The 22,050-nt window shown below is 42.8% G+C and overlaps 1 protein-coding gene across 1 annotated transcript in view; it reads right to left on the bottom strand.

Moving 5' to 3' along the window:
• Positions 1-21,726, bottom strand: part of LOC102939317 (myosin VIIA and Rab interacting protein) — a 418,560-nt gene extending 396,834 nt beyond the window's left edge. The window contains exon 1 of the mRNA XM_043540746.1: positions 21,708-21,726. The gene's annotated coding sequence lies outside the window, so the exon portion shown is untranslated. The remainder of the gene's footprint in view (positions 1-21,707) is intronic.
• Positions 21,727-22,050: the final 324 nt, after the last annotated feature.

Genomic DNA, 22,050 nt, shown 5'->3' with positions numbered 1-22,050 from the left:
AACAAAATATATTGTAGGAAATAATATTGCACTGGCAAGGACATGAACTAGTAGGTTGTTTGCATCTCTAATTTCTATGATTCCATGAAAATGTAGCACAATTTCAAATTCTAAAATTAACTGGGAGGATCTGAGTTAATATTCCTATTAAATGAGATACACAGAACAGAATTCTTCAACTGAAAGCTTAAATGAATAAATAATGAAATGAAATAGCTCAGCATCAATCGAATAAGCAGTCCAAAAGCTCTAATTAATATAAACTTAGACATGGTGATTGGGTGTATTAAAACGCACACTGGTTGATGAAAACAGGTGAGACTTACAGTCTGGGAAAGTCTTGGTGTTTGATCCAACCTCATCCAGTCCATAAGCAAAAGATTTGCTCTTCAGATGTAAATTTGTGAGCTCCAGCTGATGTTATTGCTGCATGGATCAGTAAGTTGAAGATGAATTAAAGATCAATTTTCATTGACTACTTTCGTTTTCTTCTAATTTACTCAAATAATTTTCAGAACTCAATAAAAGAGTCTAAAAGACTTTATCCAAAGTATGGATAAGACATCTAAAATCTCTCTTGTGAAGATCATCTTCACATTCCCAAATCTGAAATTTCATTAGGAAGCATTCAGAACTAGACAAACACATCACTGGATCAAAGATAAACACAAAGAATGGCCAGACTGGGTTTAGATTGAGATAGGAAGAAGTTTTACAAAACCTCTCTGCGCTATACTAAGAAGTGTATCTAGTGGTCAGAGCATGTGACTTTGTGGCAAAGCTTCTGGATTTTAATCCTAGTTGTGTTACTGAAACACTGTGTGACTTTGTGCAAGTCTCTAACTCTCTATGCCTCCATTTCTTTCTGTAAAAAGATGGATAATAGTAACCTGACCCAAAGGAGTGTTGCAAGTCTTTTATAATAAGTGTTGATAGAGTGCCTTGAGATCCTTGGATGAAAATCACTATAGAATTATTATTATATTAGTAAGTGTCATCCTCAGATTTTTGCTATAATATTTACCAGAAACGCATGGCTGTCATTTTTCAGAAAATTAAATTTCAGACCATTTCTCCATACATATGTCACTATTTGTGACACCACCATTTTTCATAGTATCTGATAATGTAAATAATCTTCCCAGGGTAGATTGAAACATGTATTCATTCACTAGCACTTATCTGTTACTCTCAGCTTAGGTAAACCTTTTGATAACAGAAAAGAAATTACTTACAAATAAGACATTTGCTCTGTCATCTGACATTAAAATTAGGGCTGTCAAGTGATTAAAAAATTATTCGTGATTAATCGCACTGTTAAACAATAATAGAATTCCATTTATTTAAATATTTTTGGATGTTTTCTATATTTTCAAATATATGTATTTCAATTACAACACAGAATACAAAGTGTACAGTGCTCACTTTGTATTTATTTTTGATTACAAGTATTTGCACTGTAAAAAAAACAAGAGAAATAGTATTTTTCAATTCACCTGATAAAAATACTGGAGTGCAATCTCTTTATTATGAAAGTTGAACTTACAAATGTATAATTATGTACAAAAAAACCTGCATTCAAAAATAAAACAATGTAAAACTTTAGAGCCTGAAAGTCCACTCAGTCCTACTTCTTGTTCAGTCAATTGCTCAGACAAACAAGTTTGTTTACATTTGCAGGAGATAATGCTGCCTGCTTCTTGTTTACAATGTCACCTGAAAGTGAGACCAGGTGTTGGCATGGCACTGTTGTAGCCAGCATCGCAAGATATTTACGTGCCAGATATGCTAAACATTCGTATGTCCCTTCATGCTTCAACCATCATTCCAAGGGACATTCGTCCATGCTGATGATGGGTTCTGCTCAGCAACAATCCAAAGCAGTGCAGACTGACGCATGTTCATTTTCATTATCTGAGCCAGATGCCACCAGCAGAAGGTTGATTTTCTTTTTTGGTGGTTTGGGTTCTGTAGTTTCTCTTTTAAGACTTCTCTAAGACTTGTTTTTTCAAGACTTCTGAAAGCATGCTCCACACCTTGTCCCGATCAGATTTTGGAAGGCACTTCAGACTCATAAACCTTGGGTTGAGTGCTATAGCTATCTTTAGAAATCTCACATTGGTACCTTCTTTGCGTTTTGTCAAATCTGCAGTGAAAGTGTTCTTAAAATGAACATGTGCTGGGTCACCATCCAAGACTGCTATAACATGAAATATATGCCAGAATGCGGGTAAAACAGAGATGGGGACATACAATTCTCCCCCAAGAATTCAGTCACAAATTTAATTAACACATTGTTTTTTTAACGAGCATCATCAGCATGGAAGCATGTCCTCTGGAATGGTGGCCAAAGCACAAAGGGCATACAAATGTTTAGCATATCTGGCACATAAATACCTTGCAGTGCCAGCTACAAAAGTGCCATGCAAATGCCTGTTTTCAGTTTCTGGTGACACTGTAAATAAGAGGGCAGCATTATCTCCTGTAAATGTAAACAAACTTGGCTGAACAAGAAGTAGGACTGTGTGGACTTGTAGGCTCTGAAGTTTTATATTGTCTTGTTTTTGAGTGCAGTTATGTAACAAAAAAAATCTACATTTATAAGTTGCACTTTCATGACAAAGAGATTGCACTACAGTACTTGTATGAGGTGAATTGAAAAATACTATTTTTCATTTTACAGTGCAAATATTTGTAATAAAAATAATATACACTTTGATTGCAATTACAACACCGAATATATATGAAATTATAGAAAAACATCCAAAATATTTAATATATTTCAATTGTTATTCTATTGTTTAACAGTGCAATTAAAACTGGAATGAAATTGTGATTAATTTTTTTGAGTTAATTGCGTAAGTTAACTGCAATTAATCGACAGGCCTAATAAAAAAAAATTGTTTTGTCAAGCAGCCTCTTTTATTAGATCTTTCAAAACACCACTTTGGGTTGACCAACATTAATATACACCTTATCTTTCTCTTAAATGACAGCAATATGTGGGACAGGCACAGCGGCAGATGGGAGCCCTTTGTTGAAATTCTATCATCAAATGAAAAGTTGGGATGATTTCCCTGCCTGTTCTCTAGATAGAACTTACTGATCCATGCAGTGATCACATCAGCTGGAGCTCACAAAAATACATCTGAAGAGCAAATCTTTTGCTTATGGACTGGACGAAGTTGGACCAAACACTAAGATATTTTCAAAAAATATTTCCTGTAGGGAAAATTCTCTCGTACCCTCTGCCCACTTCAAGGTCTTCTCTCTCTCCCTCTGCCCCTTCCTCCCACCCACTCAAAACCACACAAGCTGAATGCTGTACCATAGAACAGATACATTCAATATAACATTAGGAACAACATCTAAACATTTCTGATGAAGTGTACTTAATATACAATTTCTTTTGCTCACTAGTTTCCTTCCCTCATTGGTTCTAATTATGAAAACAAGTGACTAGATTTCCCAGTGTCTTTCTCCTGGTGCAGCACGGGCACCACTGGTATTGTACATAGGATTTTTAGCACGGTAAGTGGGACAGTTTCCCCTTGTTAACATATTGTGAACACAGAGCAGCCCAATGGTGAATCTAATCATGGCTTGCTTTCGCCAATCCCACTTCAGGTTCATAGCTGTTTAATTTGCAAAGAATGCAACTGAGCACAGGTTAAGTTGAACAACTGGAACTTTATTAAACTCTGTGGACTGCTCTGTCCATATGGCTGAGTTGCTTCCCACCTGACTGTCCAGCATTCCCTATTTTCCTGGTGTCTCCTCAGAAACAGCCCCTCCAGGGAACATGGGCCCTCTGTCTCCAGTTCCACTGATCATGAAACATCTTCCCTATTTTACAAAAAAAAATTAATATAAATGTTAAAAATTAATAATTGATGCCCAGATCTCCGCCCCGTGTCCCTTCAGCCACAGGTTGCTAAGACATAGCCAAGTTGGAGTCTTGTCTTTACCAGAGACTCAGCTGGTTACAGAGACTTCGAGATCGTTTGGTTTTCTCAACAGTCAGCCACGTTGGGAGTGGCCTATCCCTGTCTCCCTTTCACCTGTCTCCAAGGCCAGCAAAATGTATCTGTGGAGTCTCCTCCCTCCCTATGGGGTTGGTCTCCAGATGGTGCTCTGTCTACATTCTATGATGATCTCTATATGCGCTCTCTGAGTATTGTGTCTGCTGGCTCTTAACTGTCTTCTGCTCCTTTGGTCACTTGTCCCACTTGCATAGGCACCTCATATGACATGGGTGCCACTGCACACCTCATGACACCTTTAGTCCATTCCTTCTGGTCTCTTTCTAATGGTTGGATTCTCACAGGCTTGCTGGTCTCTAGGTCCAATTGGTCCTTTGCTAACCTATTGGACTCTAGCGCTTGCTTTCTCTGATTGTTGGCCATCTCCTATCGGGGCACCCTCATCCTTGTGGCTGAACAGGTCTCTCCTCATTGGTGCCGCTTCAGTTTCTTTGAAGCACTAAAGAGAGGGCTATTCTCTAACTGTCTAGGGGTTTGCAGTTTGATTTCACTGTTACATCCCCTTCAATTCATTGCCCAGCTCTGGTGGATAGTTGATATAAATTAACCCAAATGGATATTAAATATACCCACACAAAATAGCACATGATTTTTTATGGAATTTCTTTCCAAGAACCTAGATCTAGCACTACTTGAATGTTTCCCACTAGGATTTTAACTGACTGAGTTGCTAAATGCCATTGCTGCTTGTGAAACAGGGTATAAAGTGTTCATTGCTACCTACATCTCCAGAGAGCACTTAAGCACATCTATGACCAAAAGAAAGCAACCTTTAGTTGGAATAATGTAAACAGAGCAGATATTGCAAATTGTTCTTGCGTTAAACAGATACCTTGTAGATATTAAGACAAACCTTCTTGATCGTTAAATGGTGCCTTTGTAGACCCATCGTTTTCTGAATGACATTAAGATATGACAACTTCAGTAGCTGAGCACACCTCTGATTACAGCATCAAGTTGATTTTGAGGAATAAGAATGTTGCAATTATCTTTTTTCCCCTTTGGAAAATAGAAATCGGGTCAACTAGGGGAAAACAGCACTGTTGCTCGCTCAGTCTCCTAGCTACTTAGCTGTCACTTTCTTTGCAGTTACAAGGAAAAGGAAAATAGCAAACTTCTTTGTTACTTGAGTCCAGTGGGATTTAACATACAAGCATATAGAATGCAATATTTTAAAGCAGCCCATAGTAAATCTATTACACAAATGGCCCTTCAGTTCCTCTTTGTCCCCTCCTCAGTGCCAATCAAACTATACCATATTTACCACATTAGGTCCAAATGATGGGTTGCAGTGTCACCTCAGTCTATGCTGTCATTTTTGAGAATGCTATGCTGATATCTCCCACAACAATCAGGATTAAAAATACCTGACTCCCACAGACAGCCTCTTGCGCTGGGGATATTCCCCAAGAAATTGATGGTCACACAGTCCCTTTGCTCTTGTACAAGGAGCTCCAAACACACCAACGGCTCCACTGGCAGTTGCGTCTTTGTAATAAGAACCATAACATTTAGGATCCTTGACCACTGTTCCTGTGTTCTTGGGCATTCTCAACAAACATGTAGAAAGATACCCTCTTGTTGCAATTTCTCACTAAACTTTCTTCAAATGCAGAATTTTATAATTTTGCTTTCCACATGAGATGGAGCCAGGTACCACTGGACTAATAATGTGTGTTTTTAATTTCATGGTGGCACATAGCGGTATATACTGAATTACATGGGAACTATTATATACTGAAGGGAATTTCATTAAAAGCGAACCTTTTAAGTTTCCTAAATGTTCCACCTGCTTCCAGTTAATCTTTGGATTTCCATAGTATTTATTGTGAATCAGTGTGAAATAGGTACGTGTGCCTCACTGAAAGAATTTGCTCTCTCTTATTTCCAGGAGATACTGGTTAAGCTAAGGATAAAAAACAGATAATTCTCCTTTTATCAAAATTGCAGTTTTCTGAGAAATGCAAATGCAAGCAGTTTTACTTCTGGGTGATCTGTGAGGAAAGGCTACTGCTAAGGCTGGATTCTCAGAGTCACAGAAATCACTGCACTGAACTGATTTTTTTGTGGCAACTTTAAAATAAGGAGAGTCCTGAGGACTGGATGCTAAAAATTTACACAATTGTGCTTCTGCATCTGTGTGCACAATTACTTCCAGGGGATAGGCAAACTGGGCAATTGCATATGTAAATGGACAGGTGTCAAGGCGGATTCCCCACTCTGGCACTTCGAGTGCAGAAAGTGGGGGCCAGCAAGGATTCTAAAAATTAATACTGGCCACTCCAGGCTTGTATTAAACTCCCAAGATTACAGCTTCTCTGACCTTGGATGGGTAGATGCTGCCACCACCCAAGTGCAAAAAAACCCCTTTGGGCCCAGGCAAGTGCACTTGGAAATTCCTCCCTGTGAGGTAGCCTCAAGCCCTTTCACCACCATCCCTCCAGCGAAGAGCTGAGAAAGAAAAAGGAAATTAGCTGTTGCCACCAGCTAATTAAATATGTGCACAAACCTCTTAGAACACAACCCCGCCCCAATCTTATTCTTAAAAAAAAAAAAAAAAAAAAAAAAAGTAAATTTTATTAAAAACAAAAAGAAAGAAAATACATTTGGAACATAGGCTATTGCTAGATTTAAAAAGAGAAAATATAATAATTAAGCATCAAGAATGGTTTTGAGGTCCAGCTTAATGGTTACAAGCAAAACAAAAGCATTGGGAGGTTGGCACAGAGGAGTCCACAAGCCTTACAGAAATAAAAGAAACCTAATCGTGTCTTTCTAGACATATCCTGATCCACTTACATATCTAGGATTTTAAATTGAGTAGTTTCTAGGTATGATCTGGTTACTTTCATACCTGGTTCACAGTTTTTTCAGCATAGCTCCAGCTCTGTCTCCTCTCTCCGGAGGACAGACAGACAAAGGGAAAGTTTTTTCCCCAATTTTAAAAAGTTCTAGCCCTCCCATTGGCTCTTTCGGTCAGGTGCCCACTCCCTTCCTTTTACCTATGGGCTTTTTTTAACCCTTTACAGGTAAAGCAAGTAGAGAACAGCTACTAACAGGGATTTTGTAGCTAACTAGCTGGCTGAGTGTACATAAAAGGGAGCTACCCCCCCTTCATTTGTCACAACAGATGTCAAAATCACACCTGACATCTTTAAAATTTCTTGGGAGAGAAGGTGCAGTTTGAGGAACACAGAAAACCAGCTCTGAACTAACTTCATTTAAAACAGACATGAGGAACAACACATAGGACATCCTAATAACTTGCTACAGTGGTGTCAACATCTATTAGTATCAGTAATCGAGCTTCCCCTAATCCTTAGTTTCATCCATCAAAAACCACTAAACTCACTTTTTAAAAAACTGTAGCAGTAAACATAACCAAGAGATGTACAATGATTTAGTAACATTACAATCATATCTGTTTAATTTGAATGCTGCCTTTACAAGTATAATCCAAATTTAGCTCACTAATAATCTTTCAAGTTCGGCTGGTAAATGTATCCTAGTTGGGCAGAATGTCCGAAAATGTCCCAGATGTTCTCTTCCTGATTCCTCATGTGCAAGTTCTTGATCCTAATTAACTGTCATAACTATAGTCAGCTCAGCAATGATATCAATTAGTTCTTGTTCCTCTTCCCCATGCAAGAGAGATTGGGTAGAAGTCACTCCATTTCTCATGTTGCCAGTTGTAATAAAAGGAGTCTCCATAACAGGCAGGCTGGATTTAAGTGGTTCAGCTCTCCATCCTTTCCTCATATCCTCACATAAAGTGTATGTGCTAAAATGGATCATCCCTGGTTTCTCTCTTGAGCATAGCAAAGATTAGTGATAAAAATCAATATTTTAGATATAGGGTAAAATTTTCAAAAGTCCTTAAGCCACTTAGAAGCCCAAGTCTCATTTTCAAGTACAACTGAGGGTCAAATTTTCAAAGGTTTTTGGATGTCTAAAGAGGCAGTGGAATCCTGGTGGGATTTTCAAAAGCACCTAATCTGGTTAGGTGCCTAACTCCCAATGAAATCAATGGGAGTTAGGCAGGGACCTAGGTGCTTTTGAAAATTCCACTAGATGCCTATTCAGGCACCTGAAAAGCCCTTGAAAATCTGACCCTTAGACACCAAAGTCCCACTGACTTTTAATGAGACTTAGGCTCCTAAGTCATTTAGGCATTTTTAGAAAAAATTATGTATACCTAATATATCTACCACATCTGTTCTGAATACTAATTCTCTCATAGTGGTAGTTAGGGCAGTCCACCAGCATTTGCATAGTTTGTTGTGTTCTTAGATTCAATTTCATGTGGGTAACCTCCCAAGAACAGAGCTCAGCATCAGAAACATACAGCAGCCACAATGAGAATATCTTTACTAGGGTTTGATATAGATATCAGAGGCTGCTGATCCATGGTTAAAGTAAAACACTTCACAAATACTTGTGAAATTACTTACATTTCCCCTCCGCCAAACCAAGTTGAAGCCCTCTTTATTTAGCTATGCATAATTCTTTTCTTCTGACATTAGTGAAAGATGTAAAACGTGACTGATTTTTCACAGCCATCATGCAGAACATATGACATCTTCTAAGGGTCAAGGCATCACAAGCAAAATGCAGGGAACATGCCAGATTGTGATGCATGAGCACATAATCTGAAATTCAAAGGCTTCTGTAAAGGAATGAGGAATGGCTTCAGATTAGGGAGCAGACAGAGATGGAATAAGGGGTAAGGAAAAGGAGCGACATTTTAATGATCAAATCATTAGCTGAAGGTGTAAAGAGAGGAAATGTTAATCCCTTGAAAACAGCGGAATGGATTAGGCAAAGCATTGGAGATATATTAAGAGTTAAAAAGAATGCAGGGTGCAGATTTCTTAGTAGAATGTACATAGACCAAACAGTTTAAAATCTAGTTTTAGAGAAAATTAGAGCAATTTGTCAGCTACCTAAATGTATGACAGAAGCAAGATGGATAAATGTATGGGGTTTCCCTAGGCAAGGCTGAGGATGAAATTAAAAGGGGTACAGGAGAGGACCAAGTGCTGTTTGTTAAGTGACTGATTAGCAGGAGAGGGGGAGAACAAAAACCATCCACAGCCGTCCAAGTAACATTTAAAGGTACAGCGCTATCCAACAGGGTTAATATAGGATATCAGTTCTTCTGGGTTAGACCTCGTATCCCAGACAGTTTGAGACATTATAAACAAAGGTTTGGGCTCGTGGTGGCTTTTAGAAAGGGGGGAAAATGAGGTGAGGTAAATGTGGAGAACACTCATATGAGGCCTGTATGGAAGGAACCGAACTAAAATGCAGCAATTGTGGAGATAAGCACAGTGCAACAGACAAAGGGGTTGTGGGAGCAGAATGAGCTGGAGAGATACAGAAAATTAAGATTATCCATAAAATATCCCAGGCAGAAACTACCAGAAGATATTTTACAGTGGAATGTTGATAAGGAGGAAAATGCCAGTGAGGGAAAAGAGCTACTGGTACAACAACATCATTCGGTTCAGGGTAGGAAAATAGAAGGGGAAAAGATGAAGCTGTACTGCTTGCAGGCAAAGAGAAACTGACAGCATTGATGACAGAAGTGATTAATTGCACTTTACAGACAGGGAAGAAGACTGAAAGAATAAAAACAAAAACAGAAGAAAAGTATTTGCATATAGGTAATATCAAAAGATCGCATTCAAGTGACTTTAAATGAAGGTTATAATGTAGTTTAAACAACATGGTTCTAACAGTTTTTCGCTGGAACACACCTAGTTTAACACCACAGGGTCAGGAATTAAAGAAAACTGTTTTAAATGGAAAACAAACCATGTTTCTTGTACACGTGTCAGGTTTGTGAGAAAGTCTGTGTTTACACTTCCAGGATAGGATGTAATCAGATGTGACAGAGAAAGAGGGGGAGGAGGAGGAGGAAGGGTCTGTATATTTTTAAAGGAAGGTGGGAGATCACCCTGCAGCTCCCTGCCCCCCAGGACTGGGACTCAGCATTGAGGCTGCACCCAACCCTGACACAGCACAAGGGCCGGACCTGCCCCAGAAACACCTCAGGGCTCTGCCCCTCTGCGCCAGGTGCACTAGGTGTGGGCAGGCAGGCTCAGCCTGGCAGGATCCAGGAGTGGAGAGGCTTAATGGGCTGGGGGATCCAGGTGTTGGATGAGAGGGTTCTGTTGGGGGCAATCAGTGTGGGTGGCTCAGTGGTGGGGCGGGGGATCAGGATACACAGGGGCTCATTGGGGGGTTCCGGGTGCAGGAGCAATGGGACTTTGCAGGGGGGTCCAAGTGAAGGTGGTTGGGGCTCAGCAGGGTGGTCTGGGTGTGGTGGGATATGGCTCGGTTGGGGGGGGGTTTGGTCTGGGGGGAGTGGGTGTCTGGGAGAAGTAGGGCTCGATGCAGTGGGGGTCCGGGTACAGCTGGTTGGCAGGATCAGTGAGGTGGGGGTCTGGGTGGCTCATTAGGGTGTCTAGGTGCAGGGGGATGGGGCTAGTGAGAGTGGGGGTTCAATGGGCCTGCCTAATGGGGGACCCCCAGCTGCTCCTGCTATGGAAGGGATGCCACATGCCAGGCTCCTGCTTCCCCCACTCCATTCTCCTATCCCCTTCTCTTCCCCTACCCCCTCCTCACTGCCCCATCTCCTCCCCTCACTCCTACATGCCACTGCCCAGTCCTATCCCCCTTACTTCCACACTGCTTCTTCCCTGCTTCCCCTATTTCCCCCACCCCTACTACTCTGCCTCACCACAGGCACTCACCATTGTACAGAAAAATGCCCTGCACACATAGAAGGGGAAGTTGATTGGCACTAGGACCCAGGAGGTGGCATCCAGCTGCAGAGTCAGGAACCCAAATTGCACCTTCCATCACCCTGGCAGCTCTGCACCTGCAGAAATGGGAGAGGGCAGTTGCACATACCCCCCCCACTTTGATTTACCACTGCTCCGGGTGCTGGAAACCAGGTGCCCCCACTGCTGGGGTGGGGCATGTGCCATGGCTGCTCTTGCAGCTTCCCTTTGCTTCCCCGTCATTTTCTGTGGGGAAGCAAAAAATCTGCAGAGCAACATCATTTCTGTGCCCACGCAGTGGCGCAAAATTCCCCCAGGACTATCTGCAGAATCAGAGCACTTTTATACAAATCTATAGTATTTATAACCGATGTAAAAACTAGACAATCTAGAATTGGAAGAATTAGTTAAGGGTGCCAAAGGCCCATATACTATTTGTGGAGCCCTTAATAGCCATAAGAAGTTATGGGGAAGCAGAAAAAGTTATTATAATGGCAATTACCCAACACAGTTCATTGATATGCACAGCCTGGTATTGCTCAATACCGCAGCATCTACTAGGTTTAATTTGATGGATGGAACCTTTTCATGCTTAGATCTAGGAACTGCAACAAGCAATACAGCAAGTAAATGCAGCTGAGAAATCTATAAAGAAGATGGAATGGGAAGTGATCACTTCCCTATGCTAGGTTTCAGAGTAACAGCCGTGTTAGTCTGTATTCGCAAAAAGAAAAGGAGAACTTGTGGCACCTTAGAGACTAACCAATTTATTTGAGCATGAGCTTTCGTGAGCTACAGCTCACTTCATCGGATATAAGGTGCCACAAGTCCTCCTTTTCTTTTTCCCTATGCTAATTACACATCAAGGTGTGATGGGGTGCTTCACTCACTGCTAGGATGGTGCCTCCTCCTGGTCATTCTGAGGAATAGCTCATGAGGTCAATGCCCCTCCCTGTGATTGCATGCTCTCACCGTCACTCTCTGCCTGTGTACAGCCCCTCTCTCACTCCACAAGCTGCTGCTTCTGTCACCTCTTCCTGACTCAGCCCTCTGGCCAGGTGACTGTATTTCCCCTACCGAGGTACCAAAGTCTTCCTTCTATAGTCCTAGGCAGTCTTCCCATTCACTGCCTTGTAGTGCCACTCCTTCAGTAGCTGGCAGGGGAACCCAGGCCCGTCCTCTATTCTAGGTTCCGGCTCAGGGACCCCCTAGCTCAGGGGTGGGCAAACTTTTTGGCCTGAGGGCCACATGAGGGTTGCAAAACTGTATGGAGGGCCGGGTAGGGAAGGCTGTGCCTCCTCAAACAGCCTGGCCCCCGCCCCCATCTGATCCCTCCCAATTCCCACCCCCTGACTGCCCCCCCTCAGAACCTCCCACCCATCCAACCCCCCATGCTCCTTGTCCCCTGACTGCCCCCTCCCTGGACCCCCTGCCCCTATCCAACCCCCAGGACACCACCCCCTATCCAACCCTCCCTGCTCCCTGTCCCCTGACTGCCCCGACCCCTATTCACACCCCCACCCCCTGACAGGCCCCCCCCCGGGACTCCCACACCTATCCAACCGCCCCCTGTCCCCTGACTGACCTCTCGCCCCGGCCCCCTTACCATGCCACTCAGAGCAGCATGTCTGGCAGCCATGCCACCTGGCCGGAGCCAGACTCGCTGACGTGCTGCCCTGCAGGAGCGCACAGCCCCACTGCCCACAGCACTGCCTGCACAGAGGTGTGGCTGCGGGGCAGGGGGACAGCGGGGCGGGGGGGACCAGGGGCTAGCCTCCCCACCGAGGAGCTCAAGGGCCAGGCGTGGCCCGCAGGCCACAGTTTGTCCACCTCTGCGCTAGCTAGCAGTCAAGGGCCTGCTCCTTTCTAGACCATACTGCCTTTCCCTGAGCCCTGCCCTACCTTCCTGGCTTCCCCCATCTCTGGGTTTGCCACCCCAAATACACCTTCCTTCTCCCAGGGAGGGACAGCAGAGTTTCCCAACAGGCAGTCTGCTGCCAATTCCCTGCCTTTATAGTCCCAGCCCAGCTAATTCCTCCTCAGCTGAGCTTCCTCATTCAATCAGGCTATTGCTTAGCCATCTTATTCCTCTCAGCTGTGGCCTGTCGGGTTAATTAGCCCCCTTCTCAGTCTGCATTAACGCTTTCAGGGCAAGTATGGTGTGAACACCCCATCATACCAGGCCAAGATCATGTTAAAAATACTGAAGGAATTCCTACCTGGACCCTTAGAAAAGCAAACTGGGGACTAAGAGTAAGTGTGCTCAGCATCTAAGTACCAATAAGTAATAATATAGAGGAATGTCATGATACTACAATAAGGGAGTTGTAGTAGCAGCCAACCTACCTACGTGTAAGACATCGAATTGCCACAAACTCAAAAACACAGTTCCCTGATGGAATGAAGATTGTAAAGCAACAGTTAAAGAAAAACATAAGGCGTACAAAGAAGCCAAAAGTACAATGAATACCAAGGACTTAATGAACTATAAAAGATGTAAAGCAGCGGCACAAAGAATTATTAAAAAGGCAAAGAAGGAGTTGGAGAAAGTACTGTGGGAATATGAACAAATATTCCACGGTTTCAGAGATAAAAACAAATGTAAACCTTTTCTTATAGTAAATGATAAGGCTGAAAGTTCTAAATTAGGAAAAGCACACATTTTAGCAAAATAATTTCAAAAAGTTAGTCGTGATACAAATCAAAGTGAACACTTTTGTGGGTTGGGGGGAGAATGTTTGCTGAAGAAAACTAAGTTCTTATGTGGCTAGGTAGAATATAAAAATGACATCATTAAAATTTCAGCATATAGGAACTCAAAAAAAAGCTAAAAATACAGCCGCAGGTAAAGATAGCATATGTAATGCAATGCTTAAGCACCTACCAAAAGGGAGACTAAAAATTATATTGAATTATATAAAAATATATTGAGAAAGGAATAGTACTGTCAGAACAGAAGCAAGCAGTGGTTATCCCGATAGGGAAAGCAGGCAAATTACACACAAACCCTGATGCATATACTTCTATTGCCCTCACATCATGTGATAAGAATGATAAATGAGAGATGAGTAGCATACTTGGAAAAAAATGCAATTATAAACTGTGTACAAAGTGGTTTCAGGGAAGGAAGATGCCCAGTTGATGTTATTGCAAGATTAGAAAGAGAAATACAAAACAACTCAAGGAACCAAGTTGGATAGGTGTCTTTTTGGACTTTGAAAAACAGTATGACATGCTATGGAGGAAAGGCTTCCTGACTAAACTAGCCACAACTAGAATAAGAGGAAGAATATGTGGTTGAATAAGGCTTTGTCTACACTAGCACTTTTGTTGGTAAAACTTTTGTCCATCGGAGTGTGAAAAACACCCCCCTGACCGACAAAAGTTTCACGGACAAAATGTCCGTGTGGACAGCGCTATGTTGGATGTTGGTGGGATATGCTCTCCCACCAGCATAGCTACCACCATTCATTAGGGGTGGTTTAATTATGTTGGCAGGAGAGCTCTCTGTGCTGCTGTAAGGTCTGTAGTGTAGACAAAGCCTTTAGTGACGTCTTAAGAGATAGAACCATACAAGTCCGGGTGGAGGCAGCTTTGTCAAATATTTACAAACTTACAAATGGCACTTCACAGGGGAGTGTTATCAGCCCAACCCTGTTTAACAGAATGATTAATGATCTCCCAGAGAGTATACCAGCAAGAATAAGTATTACTCTATTTGCAGATGACTGTGCTATATGGGTCAAACATAGAAGACTTAAGATAGCTGTAGAGAGAACCAACAAGGCACTTGGGGATTTCAGAATAGAGAGATATTCGGGAATTTAAGTTGTTACTTGCTAAAACAAAGGGAATGATCTTCACAACAAGGAAGATTGGAACCTCTCTCTATATATACAGAAAAAATACAGGTAGTTCAAAATGTTACAGACTTAGGAGTTGTTTGATTAACTAGGAAAGGTCATACAGATAATATAAAGACTAAATGCAGGGGTGAAAGTAACTTACCAGTACAGGGGTCTTTTAAATCGCCAGGCCCTGGGGCAGCTGCCCCTTTTGCCCCCCCTCGGCGGCGGCCCTGGGGTGGGGGGTGCAAAAGGGGCAACGACGTTAAAGCTGCCTTAGCAGCACTTTAACGTCATCTCTATATGGGCCCGTACCAGCGGCCACTTCTTACCAGTATGCTGTACAGGCCCACTTTCACCTCTGACTAAATGTAAAGATCGGATGAATCTGTTTTAAAATATTTCTGGGAACAACTGAGGTGTAGATAAGAACACACTGTTGGTGCTGAATACGTCATTAATAAGACCCGTTACAGATTATGGATGACAAGCCTTTAATTCAGCTTCTAAATCAACAATAAAAAAAATAGAGCCAATCCAAACCCAAGCTCTGTGAATCGCATGCAGGTGAGTATCATGACTCCATTGTGTGTGCTGCAAGTAGCAACTGGAGAAATGCCTATAAATTTAAGGATGAAATAGTTAGATTTAACCTTTTGGGCTATGGTTAATGGAAACAATGAAGATAAGAGCACTTAACGAATATATGAGCACTGCTGGGAATTAAGTAGACAAGAAAAAACTGGGTGCCATAAACTCCCACCTGCTAACAGGGTCAAAAGGTGGGTAAAAGACCGGAAAATGGGAGTAGCATTAAAAAAAAGTATTACTTTGCTTTTTTTAAGTATACCGGATGGGGCGAGAGGATATAGATTTTTGCTTTTGCAGTAGGTGGCAGTCCTAGCCTCACGGGCTGAGGCTGATGTGCCATAAAATGACAGAAAAAGAAAAAGGGAGGAGTGTGTTAGCTAGGTACAAAGAGGAGTTCTAGGGAGAGTGTAGGCCCTAGGATCCTGCCTTGGACTACAGACTGTGGCAAGAAGCTGAGAGGGATGGAGTAGCCATGGGGAGAAGAGGAAGCTCCAGAGGTAATCCCAGAGGTAGTCTAGAAGATAGAGGAGAGAAGTAGGAAAGAGCCTAGAGAAACATCAACCAGGTCAGAGCTTGAGCAGACTGGGCTGGCACCTGGAATAGCGGGCAGGCCTAGGTTCCTGTACTGGCCACTGGGAAACAGTGCAGGACTAGTGAAGGCAGCAACCAGCCAGTTGGTCCAGCAAGATGTCGATACCCCAGAAGGAGAGGATTATAGCAACCACCCCAAATCCAGAGAGAGACAGACATCACAGGGTAAGCAACCAAAGAAAGGGCTGTCAGACCGGTCGAGAGATAATCCCCAGATGAGTCACAAGGAGGCACCCCAGAGGTAAGGAGAAAACCCTTTGACAAGGCCCCTTTCTTAAGAATGCCAAATACATAGAAATAAATTTATGGCATATCACCCCATCAGTCTAAATTCTTATAACTAAGTTTTATTCCCTCATGCATTTTCTTTTCCTGGGTCCAATACCATATAGTTCCTTCAGATAATTACTGCTACTGTTTCTCTCAGATTATACATTTATTTTCCCCATTTATCTAGCTGTCTTTTCATTTTAAGGTTTAACATTAATGAAACACAAAGTACGACATCACTGCTAATTTTATTTCAGAGAAGGACTGTCCCACGAGGACAAATCGGGGGGAGGGCGGAGGGTGGGGGAACAGGAACTCAGCAGTCATACATAAAGTCATTTATTTTTCCATTAATTTTCTATACTCCCCCAATCCCTTTAGTATTATTTAAGACCTTTTGTGTTTGAATTAGCTGTCTCCCTCTACACCCAAATTCATCTTCTGCTTGATTCACCAAGCATTGCTAACTGATGAGAGATGTAACTAAACCACTGTTCCAGCAGACCTCCCATCCAGAAAGTCATTGCATGATGTCCCAAGGAATGAGGAGAGATCCAGTGACCGGTTGAGGTAAAAGAGGAAAACCATTACATTAAACACAAATTGTTTTGATAATTGGCAGGAGTGATATAATAAAAGGACAAATATAAGACTGTATATTTTTTTATAAGAGCAATACCTTCACACCCCAGAACTTTTACTATCACATGCAAAATATGTCATGTGGTGTATGTTGCCCTTAAGGCTAAAAGGATCAAAATTTTCACCACTGTGAATGAAAGCGATCATAAAAGTAAAGTGCTTTGCTCCATGTGACCAGATCCCCTTTTCCCCTCTTGGTATGTGGTCTGCCATACCTCAGTTCCCCATCTGCCAGCTCCAGGCACTTCAGTCTCTCACTCTTCAATAGGCCAATTCCAGTGCTTCATAACAATCTAGTTCTCTGGCCAAATCAAAGACCATCTCTCCTCCTCCACCCTTTTTTCAGGGGTAAACAGAGACCATCAAAATAATCATCCAGCAACCTCACACTGGATCTTCTCAGACACTTTCCTGAGTGAAAATGTAGAAGAACCTAGGCCCTCCCCCTACTCTGAGTTCCATTCCAGGGATCCCTCATAGCAAGCAGCCAAGGGCCACCTATACAGACCCCTTGTTTCACTTCCTACTTCAACCCATCATTAGGCCTTTTCTACAGCCCCTTCCTGGGCTCTCTGTGTTTCTCTCCAGATCTCATCTTTGGGCCCACTGCAGAGAGTTTCCTACCACTTTCTGCCACCTATCAGGTTCCACTGCAGGAGAGCACTCACCTCCTTGGTCCTACAATTCCTTCAGGAGCCTTCCTGCAACCTCCAGGTCTCTGCCCTTACTGACCTGAGAAGTCTCCTCTTAGAACAGGGGTGACCTGAGGGCCACATCTGGGTATGGAAATTGTATGGCGGGCCATGAATACTCATGAAATTGGGGGTTGGGGTGCAGGGGGGTGAGGGCTCTGGCTGGGGGTGCAGGCTCTGGGGATGAGGGGTTCGGGGTGCAGGAGGGTACCCCAGGCTGGGACCAAGGGGTTCAGAGGGCGGGAGGGGGATCAGGGCTGGGGCAGGTGTTGGGCATGGGAGGAGGTCAGGGGTGCAGGCTCTGGGGGGTGCTTAACTCAAGCAGCTCCCAGAAGCAGCAGCATGTCCCCCTCCAGCTCCTATACAGAGACGCGGCCAGGGGGCTCTGTGTGCTGCCTCATCCACAGGCGCCACCCCTGCAGCTCCCATCGGCTGTGGTTCCCAGCCAATGGGAGCTGCAGGGGTGGTGCTTGGGGTGGGGGCAGTGTTCAGAGCCCCCTGGCTTCCCCTCTGCATAGGAGCTGGAGGGGGGACATGCCGCTGCTTCCAGGAGCCGCACGAAGCGGGGCAAGCCCCTGACCCCACTACCCAGTGGGAGCTTGAGGGACGGATTAAAATGTCTGGAGGGCCAGATGTGGATCCCGGACCGTAATTTGCCCACCCTTGTCTTAGAAGGAAGTCTCAGCACCCACCACCTGCCGAGGCAGTTAACTAGGTAAAGGTGCAGTTAAGGCCAACTCTCTTAACGAGCCAACCCACCCTGAGATACTCCCATTGAAGTCAATAGCAGAATGCCCACTAAATTTAATGGGAGCAAGTTTGGGTCAAGTAAGAGAGTTCATATTTAATGAATCCAAATTTTTCTTAGGGACCAAGTCAAGGTTTATGTTGTCATGATTACAGGGCTATCTGCATCTCTGACCCCTTCTTTAGTCTCTCCAAGTACATTCTCCCCCCTCCCCCCCAGGGTTCTGGCTTTGAGCCTTTACCTGCCTGGGATGGAACCCTGTGATTCTCTCACTCTTAGGCTGGGTCCTAGGCTACAGTATCCTGTGTATCAACCATGCTTCCCTTGCACAATGGAATGGAATTGCGTACCTCTGGTTCTTCCCTTTGGGGGCCTGTGACCAGTAGATTACCGTGACCCAAAACAGTCTTCTTAAACCAGTGGTTCCCAAACTTTAACAACCTGTGAAACCCTTTCACTAAAATGTCAAGTCTTGTGAACCCCCTCCTAAAAATGAATATTTCCAGGGATTTTCTCCTTTATCTGAGTATAAATTATAAAAGCAGTGATCTTAGAAATATAAAATGTTTTTGACATGCTTATTACACACTATTATTATTTATTATTTATCATTGCAGTATTTTTATTACATTATGAAAATGGCAACACTCTTCCAAGATCTCATTTTCATAGCTTGTATCACTTTGAATAAGCCTGTTAGAAGACAAGGCTCCTATGTTTCATCAAGGAGTATCAGATGTGAAATAGCATGAAGGTGTTTTAAGAAGCCAACTCAAAGAGTTCCTCCTACACAAGCATTCAGGTCTTGAGCAGTCCAGGCAAACAATGCACGTTACAACAAAGCTTAAACTTGTTCTTCATAATAATTTTAAAAACAATACTAGCTGCCTATTTAATTTTAAAAACAGCAAAAAACATCCATCTCCTTTTCCATTTCTTATAAGGAGTCTTGAAGTTTAAATCTCCTCAGTGTGATAGATATGCTTGCTTTGATCTGCTTAGCTCTTGGAAGTCCAGGGGCTCTGGGTTGCTGGCCCCGTGCTGCCTGGGGTCCCAAGGGACAACTCTGTCCATCATTAAGGAATTTTTTCCTGAGAACCCCCTGTCACATTTCGCAAACCCCCAGGGGTTCACAAACCCCAGTTTGGGAACCACTATTTTAAAGAAAAGTATTGTTTAATCTTAACAGTAGGAACATAGCATAACATAGAAGAAAAGGATTTTTAAAAAACAAAAAGTCTATGCGCACCCCTATCTTACCTAAAAGTTTGCCATCTCTTAGCAGAGAATATAGGCAGGTATAACTTCCCAGATACCCCAAACACTGGAGTATGGGTTCACATTAACAACCGCCCCTCCATCCTTCAAGGATGGTCTTTAAATCTAGTCACATATTCTATCCACATTTGTCTCCAGTTCCCAGGCTTGGATCCACTGTGTTTACAAGCTGGGAACCCCCATCACATACCTTGATTTACTAGTTCAATGAGCACAACAGGAGGTCAGAGGTGGGATATCAAAGCAAATGACTCCTGCATCATCTCTTAAGGGTCAGCTGATGGGATGCTATCTAAAGCCATTGTACTCTTTTCTGCTCTTCTTGAATTAACCCAATGTTTTCACATAGTAAATTCCTTACAATTATAAGACAAACATAGCATTCATAAACTATTACAGGCAACTCAAAAGCCATCACATGTTCATCAATCTTTATCTAGTATCTTACTTGAGAATACCTGGGAAAGTTTAGGTCCAGGTGTGACAGAATGTTCCCGTGTCCACACCCTATACTCTATTGTAATAATCTTTGTACAAAGTGTACCTTATAGATGTCATTTAAAAATTCATACTTTATTGATCAATAATATCATGGTGAAATGCATGTAGCAGGGTTATATGTGAAGTTATAAACAGAAGCTGAAATCATGGGCAAAAATATTTTTTCCAGAGAAGTCTGGGGAGTGGCCAAACCAGTTCCTCAGAGACAAAGGACAAGCTGATGCTTCAGCCAGGCGTAAACAAGGCTGATGAACCATTGCTTGCTAATTGGCAATTCTTCCTCTGGAAAGGGGCAGAGGCAAAAAAAAGTCTACATCTTAGCAAAGAAACAGCAAGGAGTTCCCTTCCACACAGACTGCCTGTGGCCTTGCTCCCAGCTGGAAATGCTTCTCAAAGGGGGACAAGACTATAAAAAGAAAGGGCAAACACCCCAAAGAACCCCCTCCTCTCCTCCTCCCCACCCCCCATTGATTCACTGCACCAGAAGGAGCAAAGGAAGTAGCCATTCAACTGGGAAAGGGGTCTGGACCTAAGAAGTTTGGTCAGACTGTGGAGAGCATGTGGTAAGAAAAACTTTGCTTTTAATTTAACATAGTTTGTTGTTAGGCGCCAGTTGCATTTTATCTTTTTCTTGTAACCTTTTCTGACTTCTATGCCTCATTACTTGTACTCACTTAAAATCTCTCTCTTTGTAGTAGTTTTATCATTTTATCTAAACCAGTGTGTTTGAATTCAAACTTTTGGGAAACTCCAGTTGGGGTAACAAGATACATGCATATCATTTCTATTAATAAAATGATGGACTTTATATAATCTTGTGTTGTCCAGGAGAGGACCAGGCATTACAGGGCATACATTTCTGGGATAAAATCTAGGACTGGGGGTATGTTGGAGTCATCCTGCAGTATAACCCAGGCTGGTAAGAGCCAAGGTGTGGCTGGCTGGCTGCAGTACACACACACAGCTGGGAGTGACTTGCATGCTGGAGGCTGTTTGTGAGCAGTCCAGGCTGGAGGCTACAGCAGCAAAGCAGTGTAAAGGGCATCCCAGGTTAGAGGGCAGAGGTGACACAGCTACTCATTAGTTTGGATTGTACCCTGGGTATGTCACACCAGGCTCTCAAATTAATGGGTGCATACAAAGACATTCGAAGTCGGTGGAAAGGCTCCCATTGACTTGAGTGGGCCTGGATCAGGCCCTAAGTCCAGTTTGATCAAAACAGAGAGTCTGAGTCCAAACATCTTCAGATTCATTCAACCCTATTTTGTTTCCCCTAATGGTCACCTCTTGTTATATTTCATTGTCATTAGGAGAAACTTTTTTGGATCATCTTCTACAGCTACCATAACATCACCTACTCTTCCCAGAGTGTTTGATTTATTGGTTTCGTTTTTGAGCTAGACCTGACACACATCTCATCCTCCAAATCATCCTGTACAATGAGGATGAAATTACTCCAGAGAGAGCATCTGGCTAACACAGGCCCATCCTTCTCTACAGGATTGTTTTCCACATTGTTTTCACTATTCCAAAAAAATTATGTGACAGCACAGAGTACTGTAATGTATGTACTGTGCCTCCAGCCAGTGACTGACCTAATTGTGAGAGGAGACAGAGTATCTAGAAGACATTCTCACCTAGTCCTTGCCTGAGACTCCCATTTTCTCGACAGATTTAAACTAAGCGTGAACAATCCCAGTTAAATTGGAGGTACTCACCCAGACACTTGTGTTGGAATCCCAGGAGAAATGAGAGGAAGACAGCATTTGAGTGACCAGAGGACAGTTGTCTGCACCAAACAGATACAGGAGAATTCAAATTCTGAGAGAAACTCTGATCAAAAGTATTATTTTTGTTTGTTTTAAATACTGTAATAAAAGCACTGTTTTCCCATCTCTTTTGAAGTGGGTGATTGTTGTTATTTCAAATCTCTTTTGTTTCTGGTAGGCGCTCTCTGATAAAAAAGGGTCTGGGATGCTAATGGTTGCATTTGTATTCACTCTGCAAGCTGCACTAAAATTTTCACCTCGCATGAATATTCAGTGCATAAAAATTCAGCTA

This window comes from Chelonia mydas, chromosome 2 (assembly GCF_015237465.2).
Source record: "Chelonia mydas isolate rCheMyd1 chromosome 2, rCheMyd1.pri.v2, whole genome shotgun sequence".
In the NCBI taxonomy this organism is placed as follows: domain Eukaryota; kingdom Metazoa; phylum Chordata; order Testudines; family Cheloniidae; genus Chelonia; species Chelonia mydas.
Note: the sequence above shows the minus strand (reverse complement) of the source record. Positions and strands in the feature narration are given on the sequence as shown.